The following is a 20,626-nucleotide window of genomic DNA, read 5'->3' as shown; positions in this document are numbered from 1 at the left end:
TTGAGTTCTTGGGAGTGGGGGGGGGAGGGAAGGAGGAAGAGAAGTTGGAACACAGTTTTAAAAAATCGATGTCAAAATTTGATTTACATGTAATTTGGAAAATAAAATTCTAAACAGAAAAAAATAACATACATAACTTGATGGTAGAGGTTGTCTCTCTTTGCCAAACAAACCTCAAATGAGGTCACAAAGAGTCACACACTACTGAACACCAAAGACAACAATCATCAGGGCTACAATCTGCATTTTTGTCCTTATTTCCTACCATTTCCCATGATGAACTTTATGTCCTAACATATTGCTTTACTTATGGTCCCACAAACATAAGCATTACAGAGAAATCATCAAAAGAGCATTAAGTTTTTTTTTTTTTTTTAGTGAGGCAATTGGGGTTAAGTGACTTGCCCAGGGTCACACAGCTAGTACATGTGTGTTAAGTGTCTGAGGTCGGATTTGAACTCAGGTACTCCTGACTCCAGGGCCCGTGCTCTATCCACTGCGCCACCTAGCTGTCCCAAGAGCATTAAGTCTTAAGGCACTTTTAATTACCTTTACCCTTCTTGCCTGAAATGCCCTCTCCTTGCCTTTTTACATGTCAACATCTTACTCATCATTGTTCAAGTCTCAGCACAAATTCTTGTTCTTTTTTTTTGTTCTTTTGGGTAGTCTTCTCAGCCCACACGGATCTGTTCCTTCTATGTTTTCCCACAGGATTCTGAAAACCTAGAGACAGCCTTGATGTGGCCAAAAGAACACTGTACTTGGAGTTAGAAGAGTATACAATACACATATACACAATGCATATGCAGCATATAATTTACATACATGTATATATACATGTGTACAAATATATATAAATAAACTGTACACATGATATTCATACAAGGTATATATACATATACATACACATACATATCTATATCTATCTATCTATTTATATATATAAAATGCACAAATAATAAGAATAAAAAGTAGTTCTGGATCTGCTGAGGTATCAGGAAAGGCTTCATAGAATGTGGCACGTCAGTTAGGTCTTATAGGAGATTAGGAATTCCAAGAAGCAGAGGAGAGGAGGGAATCTGTTCTTTGCAGTCAACAACTAAAAAGGAATAGATAGGGGAGATAAAATGTCTTGGGTAAAATAAATAAATACATAAGCAAATAATAGGCCACTATGGTTGGACTCTATACAATTTGTAATAAGTCTAGCAAGATAGGAGGGGTTCAAATTGTAAAGAATTTTGAATGCCAAAAGAGAGATTGTATTTTCTATATATTGGTTTGAGGCTTGATTCTTCCATTTACTACTGCTACTACTCCCGAAAATAGCTAGCATTTATGTGCCAAGCATTGTGCTAATTTTTTTACAAATATTATCTCATTTGATTTTCACCCAAACCGTGGGAGGTAGGTGTTATTATTATCCCCATTTTACAGATGTGGAAATTGAGGCAAAATAGAAGCTAAGTGACTTACCCGATGTCATATAACTAGTCTGAGGTAAGACTTGAACTCAGGTCTTCCTGACTCCAGGTCCAACACTCTATTGAACTGTGGCACCTAACTGTTTTGATGATGTGACATCGAGTAAGATATCAGTTTTTTCATTTGTAAAAGGGGGCAATATTAATACTAATTCATAATACTTCACCTTTATATAGGACTTTTTAAATATTATCTCACCATGCAAAGCACCTATGTGGGTTAAATATTATTAATGTTTCTGCCCATTTTACAACTGAGAAAACTGAAGTTCTTAAAAGACATTGAGCTAGTAAATGGCAAATCAGAATTTGAATACATATATTCTTGTTGTTTATTTCCAACTATTGCTACATTTCATTGCTGTGTCATTTATGGTTCTACTGTGCGAATCAGATAAAATAATATAACTGTAACTTTTATATAAGTATACCTTGGAATTATTGCATGTTCAGTTCCAGACGACAGCAATAAAATAAATATCTCAATAAAACAAGTCATGCAATTTTTTTTAATTTCCCAGTGCATATCAAAGTTATGTTTACACTCAACTGCAGTCTATTAAGTGTGCAATAGTATTACGTCTAAAAACAATGTGCATACTTTATTGCTAAAAATTCTAACCATCATCTGAGCCTTCAGTGAATCATAATCTTTCTGTTGGTGGAGGGTCTTCCCTTGATGTTGATGGCTGCTGACTGATTAGCATGATGGTTGCTGAAAGCTGGGGTGACTGTGGCAATTTCTTAAAAGAAGACAACAAGGAAGTCTGCTCAATGGATCGACTCTTCCTTTTACAAAAGATTTCTCTGTAGCATGCAATGCTACATGTTTGATAACATTTTACCCAGAGTAAAATGTCTTTCAGAATTGGAATTAATCCTCTCAAACCAAGCTGCTCCTTTATCAATTAAGTTAATGTAATATACTTCAATATTGTTATGTCTCAGGTAATAGGGTGGCCTGAGGAGGGGGAGAGAGATCGAGAACAGCTGGCTGGAACTTTCAAAACACATAAAACCTTTATTAAGTTCACTGTTTTATATGACCATGGTTCATATAAACAACTACAATAGTAACATCAAAGATCACTGATCACAGATCACCATAACAAATATAATAATAATGAAAATGTTTGACATATTGTGAAAATTATCAAAATTTGACAGAGAGACCTGCTGTTGGAAAAATGGTACTGATAGACTTACTCATTGTTGGTTGCCACAAACCTTCAATTTGTAAAACAAAGTATAAAGAATTAATTGTTATTTGAGGTTTTTATGACCCCATCTTTTGGCTAGAATTAAAAAAAAAAAAAAAAACCTCTGCGAGCACGGGCGTCTGGGGCTCTGCAAACAGCAGGGTGCTCCACCCACTGGTTGTAGCTGTCACCATGGTGCTTGCACCTCACCTCATCACCACTTGCCAATGCCTACATGGGCCTGGCAAAATTATAATGATTGGAAGCCTAGTGAGGGCAGTCATGTGACTGTCAGAGCGGCCAGCCAATTGGCTGTGGGCTGTCTTGCATCAGCTGGGAAAAAGGGGAGCAGATTAGCCATTCTAGCTGGAAGCTGGAAGGCGACAGGATGCTGTTGTGTATTCTCAGCTGATTCCTGGGCGGTGCTGTTATTCAGGTTGTATAATTTCCCTTTCCCCATTTTATTTCCTTTCCCTTGAACCTACTGATCCTGTTTGTGTGTGTGTGTGTGTGTGTGTGTTTTAAGTTCGTTCTTGTTAAATAAATACTGCTCTGTTTTGAGGGAGGCTGCTGGTCTCCTTCCTTGCCCCAGTATTGTGGTGAGCCACTTAGCTAACAATCTCCAATTAAAAATTGGTCTCCACAAAACAAACAAATGCAATATCTGCAAAGCACAATAAAGGGAATTGTAATAAAATGAGGTGTGCTTGTAGTTAGATCAGTTGTCAAATCTTCTTTCTTCTGTCTTCATATCTCTCTTTTAAGTCACACAGTCACCATTCTAGTTGAGTTCCTAATTCTAACTCCCATGGACTATTGAATTAATTTCCAACTCGGTCATTTTATGTCAAGCTTCTTTCCCCTTCCAATCCATCCTCCACAAAGTTGCTAGAATGATTTTTGCAATGGAGATATCTGACCACACCACCCAACTAATCAGTAAACTCCACTAGTAATCATCTCTGGAATAAAATTTAAACTCCTCACCTGCCATTTAAAATGCTTTCCAACCTGTCCAGTTCCTATCATTCCAGTATTCTTATGTATTAAATACATTCATTCATTCTCTGGTCTAGATGTATTGAATTTGTTCTACATACCTTATACTTCATCTCTCACTTCTGTGCCTTTTCAAGGGCTTTTGCCAATTACTGTGAAGCATTTCATTATAATTTTCACCTCCTGTCATAACTAGTTTCCTATAAAGCCTCAGTCCAACATCCCCTAAAAGAAAAAAAAAAGACCTAGCTGTATAAAAATATTTATAGTGGCTCTTTTTGTGGTGGCTAAGAATTGGAAATCAAAGGACTCCCCAGTCAATTGGGCAATGGCTAAATAAACTGTGGTATATGATTGTGATGGAATAAGAAATTGTGTGTTATAAGAAATGACAAGCAGGATGATTTCAGAAAGGCCTGGAAAGACTTATATGAACTGATGTATAGTGAAATGAGTACAACCAGGAGAACATTTTGCACAGTTACAGCAATATTGTTTGATGAAGAACTGTGAATAACAACTATTCTTAGCAATACAATGATTCAAGACAATTCCAAAGGACTAATGATGAAGCATAAGAACCAACTTCAAATAAAGAACTGATATTGATTTGAACACAGACTGCAGCATGCAATTTTCACTTTCATTTTTTTCTTTTATTCAAGTTTTCTTATACAAAATCACTAATATGGTAATATTCTCATAATTCCACAGGTATAACCAATATCTGATTGTTTGCTGCTTCTGGGAGGGTGATCAAGGATAGAATTTGGAACCCCAAACTTTAAATTAAAAAAGTTTATTATTAGTAGTAGTATTAAAAGATCTCAGTTCAAGTGGTACCTTCTATGTAAAATTGATCCTCTCAAGTGCTAGTGCATTTCTTCTAGAAACTAACGTATTCATTTTTATATGTCTTCTGAATATAATTATAGGTATGTATCACATAGTCTCATACTTTAGAAAGTATGTTCCTTTAGGTGCAGTACTGGATTACTGAATTTTTTTTTTTGGTAATGTCAGGATTTTGTATAGTACATGATGACACATGGAAAGTACTTATTAAATGTTTATTGATTGAGTTTTATTATCACATTTTGTCTGTATTATACTATTACTGATGGCAGGATACAATATGGATTTTAAAATTTATTTTGAATTCCAATTCTGCGACTGGTTGCATGAGCAAGTCACATAAATTCTCTAGGACTCAGTTTCCTTTCTTGTAAAAAAATGTTGACTATAGGACTTCTGAAGTGCTCCTAATTATAAATTTACTATTCCACAATTTCATGTCACTTTTTGTATTTTTAGCTGTCTAAACAAAACGTTTTCTTTTAAACTTTTTAGTAATTTTTGTCTTATCTCACCAAATTGATAATTTTCAAGGTGAAAATACAGAGGGAAGATAAATAAAAAACATTTCTTCTGGGAAAATAGAGAAATAGAGACTGGATCCACAATTACAAAGATATTGGAAATTCTTGGAGAATTAATAGAGAGAAAACTCTATTAAATCAGGTTGGCTCTTTTCTGCAAATTAGAGTCTTAATTGTCTTGAGCACTCGCCAAGGTTAAAACAACCTATATACGTCAGAGACAGAAATTGAACCCATATCTTCTGGCTTGTAGGCCAGCTCCCTTGTCCTTTATTATATGTTACCTCTTAAATGAACTGTTACTTACTAACTATATATATATATATATATATATATATATATACACACACACACACACATATATATATATAGACATATATATACACACATACACATAATTGCTTTAACTTAAAAATTTATTGAAGCAAGGAATATGATCCCTATTTCTTTGTCTCCATTATACACACCATTTTATGCATTTATATGTGTCTGGTGCAGTTCCCCACATGTTGTATGGAGGTGTCTTTGTGTGGCTTAAAAGGAGGCAGAATAGACATCGCTTAGCTTTTAGTCCTTCCATCTTCTCTAAGGGAGTCTTCAATTCTTGCCAGGAGAAGAAGCATGAGACAAAGGGCAAATAATGGCTGCCACTCTGCTCCATTCAGACGGAAGGGTAGTGGGGTTGAATTATATCTATTTGCTCCCTTAAATATTGTTAATTAATCTAGTGGATATGGTTTTCAGTGTAATCTAAGTCCTGATTGTTTTAGCAATTGGGGGAGAGCAGGACCACAAGTTTTATATTCATGACTTGACTCCCTTCCCAAGAAATAACAATTTCACAATGAATATACATAGCATTTATCTGAGACTAATTTGTTTAATTTGATAGCAACAGATAAATAAGAAAATATATATATAGGAGAATATTTATCATATAATACAGAGTGACACTCTCCCATTGGGTGGGGGGGCAGTGTAACAGCTCAATCAAGAGAGATAGGCATAGATCTCACCCATGGAGCCATGAAGTCTCTAGTACAGCAGTCTGAGGATGGGTATATGAAAAAGACTCCTAGATTTCAAGTCAACTTCTTCCTGGAGTCTTTTCTTTCAGCAATCTGAAGTGAATTTGGCATTGCCCATATTCTCTCTCAAAGCTGGAGACAAGAAGTGCCTGAAGTCCAAAGAGACTTGAAGCAGGTCCAAAGATTTGATAATATTGGCGTTTTCTCACTCTTACCAATTCTGACCTGCCTTTCATGCAGGTTCAAGTGATTTTTTCCAATAATGAGAGAGTCCCCTACTGGTAATCTTTGGAACTGTGGTTACATATAAATAACTCTGAATGCTCTGCTATAAGTCATGCTGTCTTTCTTGCAGGAGGAACTTTATAAAAAAATGTTTATTGTTAAAAAGAAATACAGGCATTGGTATGATGTAATCTATCTCATATTAATAAACCTTTCTTATGTCAATATTAAAAATGAAAAGTACTGGGGGCAGCTAGGTGGCACAGTGGATAAAGCAAGGGCCCTGGATTCAGGAGGACCTGACTTCAAATCAGGCCTCAGACACTTGACCCACTTACTAGCTGTGTGACCCTGGGCAAGTCACTTAACCCTCATTGCCTTGCAAAAAAACCATGAAAAGTATTAATCCTTAGGGAAAATAAAGCTTACTATTTTTCTTTCAAAAATTCTATTATGTAGAAATCAACTAAGAAATGGGGTAAAGGAAAGCATTTTATATTTAAATCATCAATTTGTCCAATGATAAACAATTTTCAAAAGTGATATTTCTACTGTGCAGGGTGGTGAATGTCTGTATTCCTGCTTCTGTGGATGTTGAGTCTGCTAGAACTATAGAAATTGGAACTTCTGAGATATAGTAAGCTAACAAGATGAGATATCGGCACCAAGTCCAGTCACAGTATGGACCCTGTGAGATGGGGGCTTCCTAAGAGAGGATGAACTAGCCCAACTGTGAAATCAAACATGCCATAGCTCCTGTGACTATAAGCAGTGAAAACAGGCTTGTAAATAAATGGTCACTGAACTTTCAGTGTGGGTAAGATAATGAGAGTCAACTTCAACTTCAAAACACACACACACACACACACACACACACACACACACACACACAAATGTGAGGACCAGAGAAGCTAAGTGGCTTGTCCATCATCACAGTTAGAGACAGATGTGGGAATAGAAACCAAATTCTCCTAATTCACATATTATGCATTTTTCTTTCCAAATGATGCTGTCTTTCTAACTGAATAGATATTTATTAAATAGCACTGGGTTTTTTCACATGATCTTGACACTGCAATTCTGATGGGCAAATTACCCATAAATTAATGTCATAAAGGCAGAGAGAGAATGATTTCAAGCTGTCTAGATATTACTTCCATTAAAATAATTTTGATACTCTATTATTATGTAATGGCCTCACCAGCCACATGTTGCTCTAAGTACTTTTATTTATGTTGATTTTCCGCAGAAAGGAAATTTACATAATTGTTGCATTTGAAAAATGTTTGTAAGCCACCATGTTGCTAAAATTTTTTAAAGATATTTCTGCCTTTATCAAATAATTATAGCAATTGCCCTTTCCAATAGAGTTTTTAGCATTTATTTGTTTTTATTCATGCTTTCATTCTATAAGTATTTATTTATTATAGTATAAAATTATGAAAAAGAAATCCTCTACCAATGTCCTCTTCTCATGTTTTTATCCTGGTGTAAACCTCACTCTGGGTACTCAGAGGCCATGCCAGCAGAACACAGATTCTCACATTTCTTAACAAGTTAGAAGGCTTTCAAATACTGGATGGCAGTAAAATACACAGAAACAAGAAAGTAAACAAGCAAACCCCTAAGAAAGAGCATTGATTAAATGCTTCATCTGTTCCAGGAACAGTTTTAAGCACTAGGGATACAAAAACAAAATGCAAAAATGGTTCTTTTCCTTAGGGAACTTACATTTTATTGGCTTGTCATTGGGACTAGAACTGCAAGAGATCTTGACTGGTGAGAAGAGTGAGGTGAAATTTAATAGAGAGCATATCAATTTAAATCACTATACAAGTTCAAAAAACAAAAGTACAAGTACAGAATGATATAGATAGACAATAATTTATGGAGATAAGCCTAAGGATTTCAGTGAATTACAAATTTCACATGCATCATAAGTATGAAATGTTAGGCCCAGAAGCTTATTATATGATATTAAGCTTCACTAATAACAGCATAGTGTTCAAAGGTTCTAGGTTTAATCCCTCTATACTCTGGCCTAGTCAATAACATCTAGAATATTGTGCTATATAAATCAAAATTAGGAAAATCAAGATATAACATTAAAATCAAGGTATGAACATAAATATAACATTAATGAGTATAAGATTAAGAATTATATTAAGGATTATAATCTCAGAGGTTATTTAGTTCAACTCTTTCAATATATCCAGAGAAACTGAGTGATTTATCTAAAGTCACACAGGTGAGTAGCAAAACCAAGATTTAAAACCCCCAATTCTCTAAAACTATGATGTATGATAATATGTAGAAGGTCCTGGGGATATTTAACCTGGACAAAAGTGGATTGTTGGAGAGATAGGTACACAATTTTTGTTGTTGTTGTTCAGTCACTTCAGTCATGTCTGACTTTTTGTGAACCTATTTGAGGTTTTCTTAACAAAGACACTGGAGTGGTTGGCCATTTCCTTCTCTAGCTCATTTTACAAGTGAGGAAGCTGAAGTAAACAGTGTTAAATGATTTGCCCAGAGTCACACAGCTAGAAAGTGTCTGAGGCCAGATTTGAATTTAGGAAAAAGTCTTCCTTTCTCTAGGTCTGCAACTCTATCCATTTCATGATCTAGTTGCTGGTAAAAGTTAGCTGTCCTCAGCCTCAGTTCTCAAACACACAGAGAACTATGTCAAATTTGTTAAAATAAGAGCCATTCCCCAATTGATAGATAATCAAAAGATATGAAACTTTCAGATGAAATAATCAAAGCTACCTATAGCCACATAGAAAAAAAATGCTCTAATACTACTTATTGGAAAGATGCAGGTCAAAACAATTCTAGGGTACTACCTCCTATCCATTGGATTAAATAATAGGATAGCAGAGTAAAATGACAAATGTCATAGTGGATATGGGGAAAATGAGACATAAAAGCACTCTTGGTGAAGTTGTAAACTGATTCAAACATTCTTTAGAGGAATTTGGAACTATGGCCAAAGGGCTCTAAAACCATGTACACTCTTTGACCTAGTAATACCACTACTAGGTTGTGTCACAAAAATTTCTAAATCTGAAGAAGAAATAACAAAGTCTCCAAGCTGTAGAAAATAGGTTTATTGAGAGAGGGTACCAGTCTCACAATAAAGCCAGTCAGTCAGGGACAGGACCTGAAAGACCCTGAGCAGTACTGGTCTCAGACTTTTATACCCCTATGAGGTACAAATGCTTATATAGCTTACTACTTTAACACATAACTCCTCCCATTACATATACCTAACACATTCAAATGGTACAGTTCATTAATTCAATAGAAGTTCTGAGACACCGACAAGATGTTCTTTTAACTGTTAATGGGGGCAGCTAGGTGGCGCAGTGGATAGAGCACTGGCCCTGGAGTCAAGAGTACCTGAGTTCAAATCCGGCCTCAGACACTTGACACTTACTAGCTGTGTGACCTTGGGCAAGTCACTTAAGCCCTATTGCCCTGCCAAAAAACAAAAAACAAAACAAAACAAAAAAACTGTTAATGGACAGGGAGGGCATTGTGTCTAGATACAAACGTCATGTCCTTTCAGCTGATTGGTTTACCATCTGGGACATCAGCTTGAGGAGTAAATGTCTGAATACATGACAAGGTGTCCTGGTCAGTCATGATCTCCAATGCTGATTGGTCCCTTCATTTTAGAAGATACTATCTTTAGGGCCTTGGTTAACCACAACGTGCTACAATGAACACTAAAAGGGACTTAGTTATTCAGAACAAGAGTAAGTTCATAATTCATTGATACCTAAAAACACATTACTGCATTGGTTTAAACTACTAAGAAGTATATTAGTGTATATAAAGAATAATTACATAATATTTATGCTCTATGCTATAGTATTATTAACTTAAGAAATCAACTGGAGTAAATCATCATTTGTGGTCTATTATACTGATTAATATCACAATTAAATTTCTTATATTTAAGGGATGGGGAAAATCTCACTGACAATTCATATCCAAAAAGATAAAAAACAACAAAAAATGTTTAATTTGAAATTGAGGAGATGCTCATCTATTGGGGAATGGCTGAAAAAATTGTGGGATGAGATTATAATAGAATGTTCTTGTGCCATAAGAAATGATGAGCAGGTGCTCACTTCGACAGCACATATACTAAAATTGGAATGATTCAGAAAAGATTAGCATGGCCCCTACGCAAGGATAACATGCAAATTCATGAAGAAATAATGGGCAGGATGCTATCATAAAAACCTGGAAAGACTTACTAAATAACAGCAATATCATTAGATGATCTGCTGTGAATGACTTAATTATTTTCAGCAATACAATGATCCAAGACAACTCTGAAGGACTAATGAAAAATGCAATACATCTCCAGAGAATGAATTGATGGTATCTGCATACAGATTGAATTATAATTTTTTTAGTACCTTTTTCTAAAGCTTTTTTTGTCTGTTTTATTTCACAACCTGACTAATGTGGAAATGTTTTGCATGACTACACATGTATAATTTATATTGAATTGCTTGAGTTCTGAAGGGGTGGGGAGAGAGATGAAGAGAATTTGGAACACAAAGTTTTAAAAATTGATGTTAAAATTTGTTTCTACACATAATTTGGGAAAAAAAATAAAATTCTAAAAAACAAACAAACAAAAAGTTAGCTGCCCTCTGGTATTTGAAGGAATTATATGAAGAAAAAGGATTAGACTTGTTTTAATTGAACCTGAAAGGGTAAAACTAAGAGCATATAACCTCTAGATAGAAGAAAAAGGCATATTTTGACTCAAAATATACAGAAGCTTCATAACAGTGAAAGTTGTCCAAAACTTGAATAATTATACCCAGGAGTATTGAGCTACCTAAGAACAGAAGTGTTTGGGAGGGCATTGGATGATTTTTTCTTAGTCATATTGTATTTTATCCTATTAAAGCCTGAGGTAGATGGCATCTGAAGCCCTTGTAATTCTGAGTGTCTGTGATTCTGCTACCTTATCAATAAACTATGTATCTGTTGCCTGAGAACCAGTCGAGTTAAATTCAGAGACTCATTTGCTTCACCAATTCATGAAAACTTCTAGTATTTGGAGACATTCAACTTGCATCAAAGGAAGAAGTACTACTTACCGCCATAATATCATAAATCCTTCTGTCAATAATCATTTATGTAGTGCTTATTATGTACCTGGAACTGGGCTCAGTACTCAGGAAACAAAGAAAGGCAAAAGATGAACCTTGCTCTCAAGGACTTCATAGTGTAATGTTGGAGACAATATGCAAAGAACTATGTACAAGCAAGATATGGACAGGATATATTGGAGCCAGCATAAAAGGAAGACACTAGTATTAGAACAGATTAAGGAAGTCTTGTTTTATTCTACCATTGAATATTTATTGTATGTAAATAATGAGTAATAAAGAGTTTGGGATTTTCTGAATATCTTTCCTATATTCAAATTATTTTTAAATGAGTATTTCCAGATTGATTCTGCCAAGTTATGACTTGCAAGTTATAAGAGGTCAGAAGAGCCATTAGTAATCAAAAATAGGAGTTGGTAGTAATTACATCAGTGGATTCTATTGTGGAGCAAAATTAAGGTATCAGATTAATTGATTGCAGGGGTAAGAATTTATACAGATCTTAGAGAGATTGTTTGCTACAACCCCTTTATTTTACCTTAAGGAGTGACCTGCTTGACCTATCCTACCAAAGAACTGGTCAGGAATCTTAGCCTTCTTATCCAACAAGCAAGTGGGAGATCCATCAGAAGAAAATGACAAATATCCTACACTCTGAAGTTTGTTTGGGATTATGGTTAGGAAAAAGAAAAGAGTCTTAGGGTCAGGAGAGAACTTTTAGCCACATGTGCTCCCTATATTTATTTCAGTACCTTTGTAATTCAAGTTTGAGCCTACTCTTCCTAGAGAACAAATGTATATAGGATGAAGAGTGTGCCCTTTGCTGGGAGGATGCTTGTTTGCTTCAGTCTTTGCTATACTGTCTCAGTATATACTTTATTTTGTTTTTTGTTTTGTTTTGTTTTGTGGGGCAATGAGGGTTAAGTGACTTGCCCAGGGTCACACATCTAGTAAGTATCAAGTGTCTGAGGCTGGATTTGAACTCAGGTCCTCCTGACTCCAGAGCCAGTACTTTATCCACTGCACCACCTAGCTGCCCCCTAGTATATACTTTTATAAAAATTAATTGATAACTAGGTGATTGGCATTGAAGGGATCATCAACTGGTTAAGGGTTTGGGAAATGCACTGGGTAAGAACTAATCAGTAATACTATTAGAAGTCTGAGTCACTCAAGATTACCTTCAAGATACTTCAGGCTAGAAATCGGCAGCCATCTTCTGGGAAGGAAGTCTGCAAGTATGAGAAAAAGTTTAAAGAATAAGCCAATAGGGTGCTACACACTGGTAGTATGTATTCTATTATCCTAGTTGGATTTATAGTCAGAGCATGTGAGGTTTAAATCTATATGCTATCCATGTAATTTTGGAAAGTCACTACATGTCTCTTGACCTTGGTTTTCTAGTCTAAAAAAACATAAAAAAACAAGAATACTTTTGAAGTACTTTCCAGATAGAAATCCATGACTTTCTTTCCATGTTGTTTTTCATTGGAATATAGTATCCTTGAGGGCTGAAACTGTCTTGCCTCTCTTTAGTTCTATCCTCAATGTTTAGCATAGGGCTTGACACATAAAAAATCTTTAATAAATTCTTTGACATTATTATTGATAATAATGTGAAAATGCTTTGGAAAGTAAAAATTAATCTGTAAATGGAAAGTATTAAGACATAAGAATCAGACTTGAAGTTGGAAGTTTGGCAATGGTGGAAGGGGAAGGTATGAAAGTATATTATGGGAACCATGCTACTTTGTAGTATTTTGCAAATAATTGTATTGTTATTCTCTTCCTTTTTAAAAGCTTTATTTTATCACTCATAATGTGATATACTGCTAATATTTCCTTGGTTTTATGGGTTTCATTATTCTGGGATAGACCTACTCCCTTGGCTGTAGAAGACAATAGATGGAATCTACTGAGCTAAGAAATAATGAATTTCAAGTCATGAGTGAACAACTCAATCCTAGGTGAAATAGGCAGCTGGAAAAAAGAAGAAATATAATACTTTACAGAAACAAGGATAGCAACAATAGTCTTAATCAGAGAAGTCTTTTCTGAGCATGAAAATAGGACTGATTGAATGACATTTTGGAGATTCCTTCACATTCTCTGCAGAAGAGAGAATTATACACACAATCATGTTCCAAATAATGAGAAATTAGAAAAAAAATATGCTATTGAAAGTTTGGGCAAAAAGTCTTAGATACCTAATTTCTATTCTGTTCCCTTGTGGGAAAAATGAAATGTGGGAAGCCATATTTTTTTCTCCTGCCCTAACCTTGAGCCATAGATTCGAAGATTTGGGACAAACCCCATCTCCCACTCCCTTGATATCTTGTTTGGCTCTAGGAATATCCATCAATAAATCTCAATTAGATATGCAGATTTGGTATGTGATCTCTCTCCTTTAACTCTCTTAGAAGTGATGCTGACTTACCACAAAATCACTCATTTGAACAGGTATAATTTGGTGGCAAATGTAGGAGTTAAAATGGTTGAGGTCACAATCAATTCTTTTAATTATAAACAAAAAAACTATATACTTGGGGAAAATAGGACTGTTTAGGTAGTCCAATTTTAAAAATAAAGCAGCTTAATCTATTGCAAAACTTAAAGTTACATTATCAGGTAGATGAAGATTTGATATTACATCCAATCAAACAGCAATTATTCATTAATTGACTGCTATCTGCCCAGAACCATGTTTTGTGTTTGATGGTTTATTGTGACCTCTCCTTGTTTTTTTCCTACCCTATTTGTGTATAATTTCCATGTGGGGATTTGAATACAATCTTAACTGAATGGTAACATTAGATGCAAGAACTTCAAGGGAAATGGTCATTGGATCAAAGACTATGACTGGTTTAGTAGGTAGTGGGAAAACTGTTTCTTATTTAATCAATTTGTTAAAGGGTTGCTTGCAAAAGTCAATATCATTCTACTTAACTCTGACTTGTCCATTCTCTAACATCAATATTCTTCTGCTAATCTGCAATATGTTTTCTTTTTTCCTCCTTTCTTTCAATGTGACAAATTTTTGAGACTGAAAGCATCTGAAAGGTCATATTGCCCTGGCCAGGAACCATTACCTCCATACCAGGTACATCAATGAAATCCCAGCTACTGCCTGGGGCCAAATCAAGGATCTCAGTCATTTCCAGCATTACTATGAGCATTCTGACCTTTTCCTCTGTAACCATGGCCCCCATGAGTTGCCATAGTTAATGTAGTGATCTGAAGACGTTCCTGTTCCTACAATGTTGGAGAAAAAGTTTGAAAAATATTTGAGCAACTACTTTTCTGAACAGAGAATATGCAGTAAACCCAAACTTCCTCACTTCATGTTATCTCTGGTCTTTGTGCCTTCTAAGTTCACAGAAGACCTCATCTTCATTTAAGCAAGAAAATATAAGCCATGAATGGCAAGCCTTCCCTTTGTAAAATAAGGGGAAAAAGCTTATATATCACATCCCATCAGCAACATTTCTCATTCACTCTTCCTTTGCTTCAGTCAATAAACAAAAGGTCAACTTTCTCATTGTCAAGGATACTCTCTTTGTGTCCTTGTTGCCACTGCCTCACATAACTTGCCCCTTCATTTTTTTTGTCATATCCTCTTTTATCAACAATCTTTCTTTACTTACATACTTCTTTCTTGATCATCTTGGTCATTTGTAGAAAAATATGATTTGATGCTGCCATATCCTCTAGCTATCATTTAATATCTCTAAGTCCTTTCATAGTTAAATTCTACAGTTAATATCTCCAATTCCACATCTCCCACTCACTTACTGAACTTTTGCAGTTTGAATTTTGACTAAAAAACTAGGCAATTTTTTTCTCTAATCAAATGAATGTTCTTTTAGTTGACAATTCGATTGAATTTTTCTCATCCCTCATACTTCCTGACCTCTTTTTTTTTTTTTTTAGATTGTGACAATGTTGACCATCTTGCCTCTTGGATACCCTCTCCTCTCTGGGTTTTCAATGCACATCACTCTTCTTTTCTCTTCTTTTTTTTTTTGTTTGTTTTTCTGTAGGGGCAATGAGGGTTAAGTGACTTTCCCAGGGTCACACAGCTAGTAAGTGTTAAGTGTCTGAGGCCAGATTTGAACTCAGGTCCTCCTGCCTCCAGAGCCAGTGCTCTAATCCACTGCCCCACCTAGCTGCCCCTTCTTTTTTCTTCTTAACTGTCTGACTGATTCTTCTTAACTGACTGACTTCTTATATTCTTTTTTTTGGTTTCTTTTGTTTTGTTTATTTTTGTTTTTTTTTAGAATAAGATAGTAGTTTATTTAGGGGCAAGGGAAGAAAGGGAAACCAAGAGAAAAATCCTAGGACTGCTTCTCATGGGGAGAAAGGCATGGCAGAGAGGGTGGCTCTGAGATACCAATTTCTGACTTCTTATATTCTTTTTTTTGTGTGTGTGGGGCAATGGGGGGTTAAGTGACTTGCCCAGGGTCACACAGCTGGTAAGTGTCAAATGTCTGGGGCTGGATTTGAACTCAGGTACTCCTGAATCCAGGGCTGATGCTTTATCTACTGTACTACCTAGCCGCCCCCAACTTCTTATATTATTTTTTTTGTTTTTTGTTTTTGTTTTTTTTGCAGGACAATGAGGGTTAAATGACTTGCCCAGGGTCACACAGCTAGTAAGTGTCAAGTGTCTTAGGCTGGATTTGAACTCAGGTCCTTCTGAATTCATGGCTGGTGCTTTATCCACTGCGCCACCTAGCTGTCTCTGACTTCTTATATTCTTAAATGACTTCTGATTGGTTTCTTCTTAACAGTCTGATTATTTTCAGTCTCTTTTAATATATCATCATACATGATATACTCACTGATTATGGGTGGCCATCAAGGCTGAGTTCTAAGCTCTCCTTTCTTTTTTCTCAATACCTTCCCTATTGATGATTTCATTGGCTCCCAGAATTCCATTCATCAATGCTATGCAGATGACTCCTAAATAAACATTATGAAAATGAGAAATTATATAGGTTGTGCTTTTAAAAAAACAAAAATTGACAGCTTTAAAACATAAGTCCATATTTCTTTTTACTCTTTTTTCCTCTTCTGTACTACAATTCCTGCTGCCATATATTTTCTTTTTTTTATTTTTAGGGCAATGAGGGTTAAGTGACTTGCCCAGGGTCACACAGCTAATAAGTGTCAGGTGTCTGAGACCGGATTTGAACTCAGGTCCTCCTGAATCCAAATTGGTGTTTTATCCACTGCGCCACCTAGCTGCCCCTGTCATATATTTTCACTCAGTTATCCTACAGACATATAACACTCAATATATTAAAATGAGAATTTATTATATTTTCCCTAAACCAGTCTCTCCTCAAAATGTCCTTGTTTTTTTTTTTTTCAAGAGCATCATCCCCCCCACTTTTTTTTTTTTTTTTTTTTGGGCAGGGCAATGAGGGTTAAGTGACTTGCCCTGGGTCACACAGATAGTAAGTGTCTAGTGTCTGAGGCTGGATTTGAACTCAGGTCCTCCTGAACCCAGGGTCTATGCTTTATCCACTGCACCACCTAGCTGCCCAGTACCATCCCTTTTACTCACTTGGGTTTTCACTCTTGGAGTTATTCTTCAACTCATCATTTCTTGTCATCAGTTTCTATGACTATGCTCATATCCAAATCACTTAGAAAGTCTTGCTGATTCTGATTCAACATCTCTTGCATCTACCTTTCTCTCCACTCACATATATATCATTCAAGTTTTTTTTCGTTTTTTGTTGGTTTTTTTTTTTTGTAGGGCAATGGGGGTTAAGTGACTTGCCCAGGGTCACACAGCTAGTTAAGTGTCAAGTGTCTGAGGCCAGATTTGAACTCAGGTACTCCTGAATTCAGGGCTAGTGCTTTATCCACTGCACCACCTAGCAGCAGCCCATCATTCAAGTTTGGGCCCTCATCACTTCTCACATAGATTATTTCAGTGGCACCCTAATTGGGCATTCTGTTTCAAATCTCTCCCATTTCTATTTTCCATTCTCACTTGGTACACAAAATGCTCACTCTATTGCACAGAAATGACCATGTCACTCCCTTGCTCTAAAAACTTTCTTGGTGACCTATTGCCTCTGGGATAAAATAAAAAGTGTTCTTTGGCATTTAAAGCTCTTCATAATATTGTGTCTGGTATCTCTTCATCTGTTTCCTATGCTCCTCCTTAAAGGCGTTCTGATATTAGCCAATGGAGATTTTTGCTGTATTACACAAAATACTCCATCTCCTACTCTTCTGCCTATATTGTTCTCAGAGACTGGACTACCCTCCCTTCTATATCTCTTACAAAACTTATTTACTTTTGAGAATCAGGTAACATGCTACTTCTTACCTGTGGACTTTCCTTAGTGCCCCAATTGTTATTAACGTCTGTTGCCCCCAAATTATTTTGCATAACTATCTATCCATCTTTCTATGTATCTACATATGTAGGTATGTATGTATCTCTCTTTCTCTCTTTCTCTCTTTCTCTCTCTCTATCACCTATCTATTATCTTTGAACCTCTGTTCACCAAAATAGAATGAAAGCATCTGGAGGGCAGTTATGCTTTCATTTTTGTGTTTTATCTGTTGAATATATCAGTATCTGTTAGATAGTAGGTGCTTTTAAATACTTGTTGATATGAATTAAATATTTTCTACATACTTTATATGTCACTTCTTTATTTTCTGAAAGAATAATTCTATTCTTTTTTTGGTATCAGATCATTTCCTGTATTTTTTCCCTTTTGCCATCCCAACTTTTTCATGTTACAAAAAAACACACACAAAACAGTAAAATGACAGAAAAATGTATTTTCTAGAAGCTTCTATGACTTCCTGTGCCTTTAGTCAACAAATACATGTCTGTGCTCTAGCACCAATATTTGTCATTGCCTTTAGTCTCAGTTCAGATGATTTTTGGTGTTGTTTCTACTGACATTAGAATGATTATGCATATTATTCCACCTTTTCTGTTTCAGGTTGGTTTACATCAATTCACATATTTTTTTTTTCCTGACTAGCCATGTTATCTTGGGAAAATCTCTTAATATCTTCAACCTTTTTTCCCTTCTGTAAAAAGAGGGCAATAATAGCATATGCCTTATAAATCTGTTGTGAGTATCAAATGGGAAGGTAATATATGTAAAGTGATTTTCATATATTAAAGAGCTACATAAATTAATATTGTGATGATAATAATGATGAGAATGGTTACTTTTTAGTCTGTCTAGGAATAGCTACAAAACTACAATTCCCTTCAAATAGGGAAAACTGCAGAGCCTCTACCCCCTCTCTTTTAAACCACTTTATGAACTGATGTTAATTATTGTGTCAGTGTTAAAACTTTATGTGTACTAAAAGTAATAGTTCTAACATAGGCAGCATAATGCTGGTTATTTCAAGGCAACATATTGTAGAGGAAGGGAATTGTAGAGAAGCGTATTGTGAGTCAAATAATCAATGCAATGAAATTTTGTCTCTATCATTTACTTACTAGGCATATACCCTTGGTCAAAGTACTTTATCTCAGCGTTTTGTTTTTTTTTGTTTTGTTTTTTTGTTTTGTTTTTCCATCTTTAAAAGCAGGGAGTTCTAAATAATTTGAAATCAAAATGTCTATTTAAAATAATTTATTTTACTGTGTGAGAATAAAAGTACAGTATCCTATAAAAAGAGATATTTTTATCGATCTATATATCTGCTCATTTTCTACCACTTATTTGTTGTCCATTTAAATTATCCAATAGTATAACAGGATAATTGGGTTCCTTTATTTCCACCGATTTGAATTCATGCAAGTGATGGTTTTGGCCAGGTGGCCCATAAAACAAACCATGATATTTTTTTTTAATCCAAACTCCCCAACATTCCCAGGCTCAGCTAACAACATGCAGAATATCTGTAGAATGAATATTTACTTCTGCTTCTGTTGAAACTCATCTTTTCAAGAATTAAATATTAAAATACACATATAAAGGACATTTTTGCCTTTCCTATTCATTTTTCCTTTTTAAACAATGTCTCTCTTTCCATATAGGCTTTCATTTTTTCTACATTATTTCATAGATCATTGGAAGAATATTCTCAATGACTTTTTTATTTTTAAAGTACATTGTGTTTCTATTAGGCAATTTATTATTCATCTGGTTTATCATAGTTCATAATCAGTGGCTATCAATTTTATTTTACTGTTAGGTAGTTAATCTCTCCATGCATGTATGTATGTGTGTATGAATGTATGTATGTGTGTGTATTAATGACTAAATGAAAGACAAAATATTAAGTATGTACTTTGTGCTAGACACTGATAAACTCTAAACATACAAATAGTTTTAAAAAGAGGCCATTCCTGCCCTTGGGAACCTTACCATATAATACAGGAAGATGATATGTAAATATATTTATATCTCTATTTTATCTCATCTATTTATATCTCTATCATATTGTATTGCTACTTCTATCATCTATATCTCTACATCCACATCTCTATATGTACATAATCTCTCTACATATCTATCTGTATGTGTGCATGCATGTATGTATGTATGCATGTGTGTATGGTTGTGCATGGGTATGTATGTACACATGAACTGACCAGGTAGGGTTGTTTAGAGTAAGTGGAGGGAAGGACACAGGTGGTTTCAGGCAGATAGTGAGGTGTGTACTGAGTGAATGTCTAGATAGATTATTAAACTAAAGCAGGTTTGGAACACATTCAGGCATCAGTTCAATGCCCAGAACCATAGGGTGGGAACTGCAGAGATGAACAGATTAACATTCCTGTGACTGAGGTGTAGATTCTGGAAGACCAATTATGGAGAGGCCCAGGGCTTAGGTCAGCTATAAAGCATACTTGCCCAATTCTTCAGGAGCAGGTCATTGGTAGGAGTTTGATAAATGCCCGGGGTAGATTGGTAGACAGGATGTGAAACAACCACATTTATACAATATAAACAAAATTTATATTGTGCTATGCACTTCACTATTTATTCTGCCATTAGGTTCTAAGCACCTTTCTTCTTTTCATTCATTTTGTATACTTATCCTTCTTTTCCTCCCACAGACTTACTATAAACTGCTCCCTCACGATCTGTCCATGGTTACTTCAACAATTCTATATATATGGATTACATAATGTGTATATTACATAATGGTATTTATATCAGTGCTATA

General features: G+C 35.3%; 1 pseudogene; it reads left to right on the top strand.

Moving 5' to 3' along the window:
- Nucleotides 1–10,445: 10,445 nt before the first annotated feature.
- On the top strand, nucleotides 10,446–10,545 carry LOC122727004 (annotated as a pseudogene).
- The last annotated feature ends 10,081 nt before the right edge of the window (nucleotides 10,546–20,626 follow it).

The sequence above is a fragment of the Dromiciops gliroides genome, chromosome 4 (genome assembly GCF_019393635.1).
Source record: "Dromiciops gliroides isolate mDroGli1 chromosome 4, mDroGli1.pri, whole genome shotgun sequence".
Lineage (NCBI taxonomy): Eukaryota > Metazoa > Chordata > Mammalia > Microbiotheria > Microbiotheriidae > Dromiciops > Dromiciops gliroides.
This window is presented reverse-complemented; position numbering and strand designations above follow the sequence as displayed.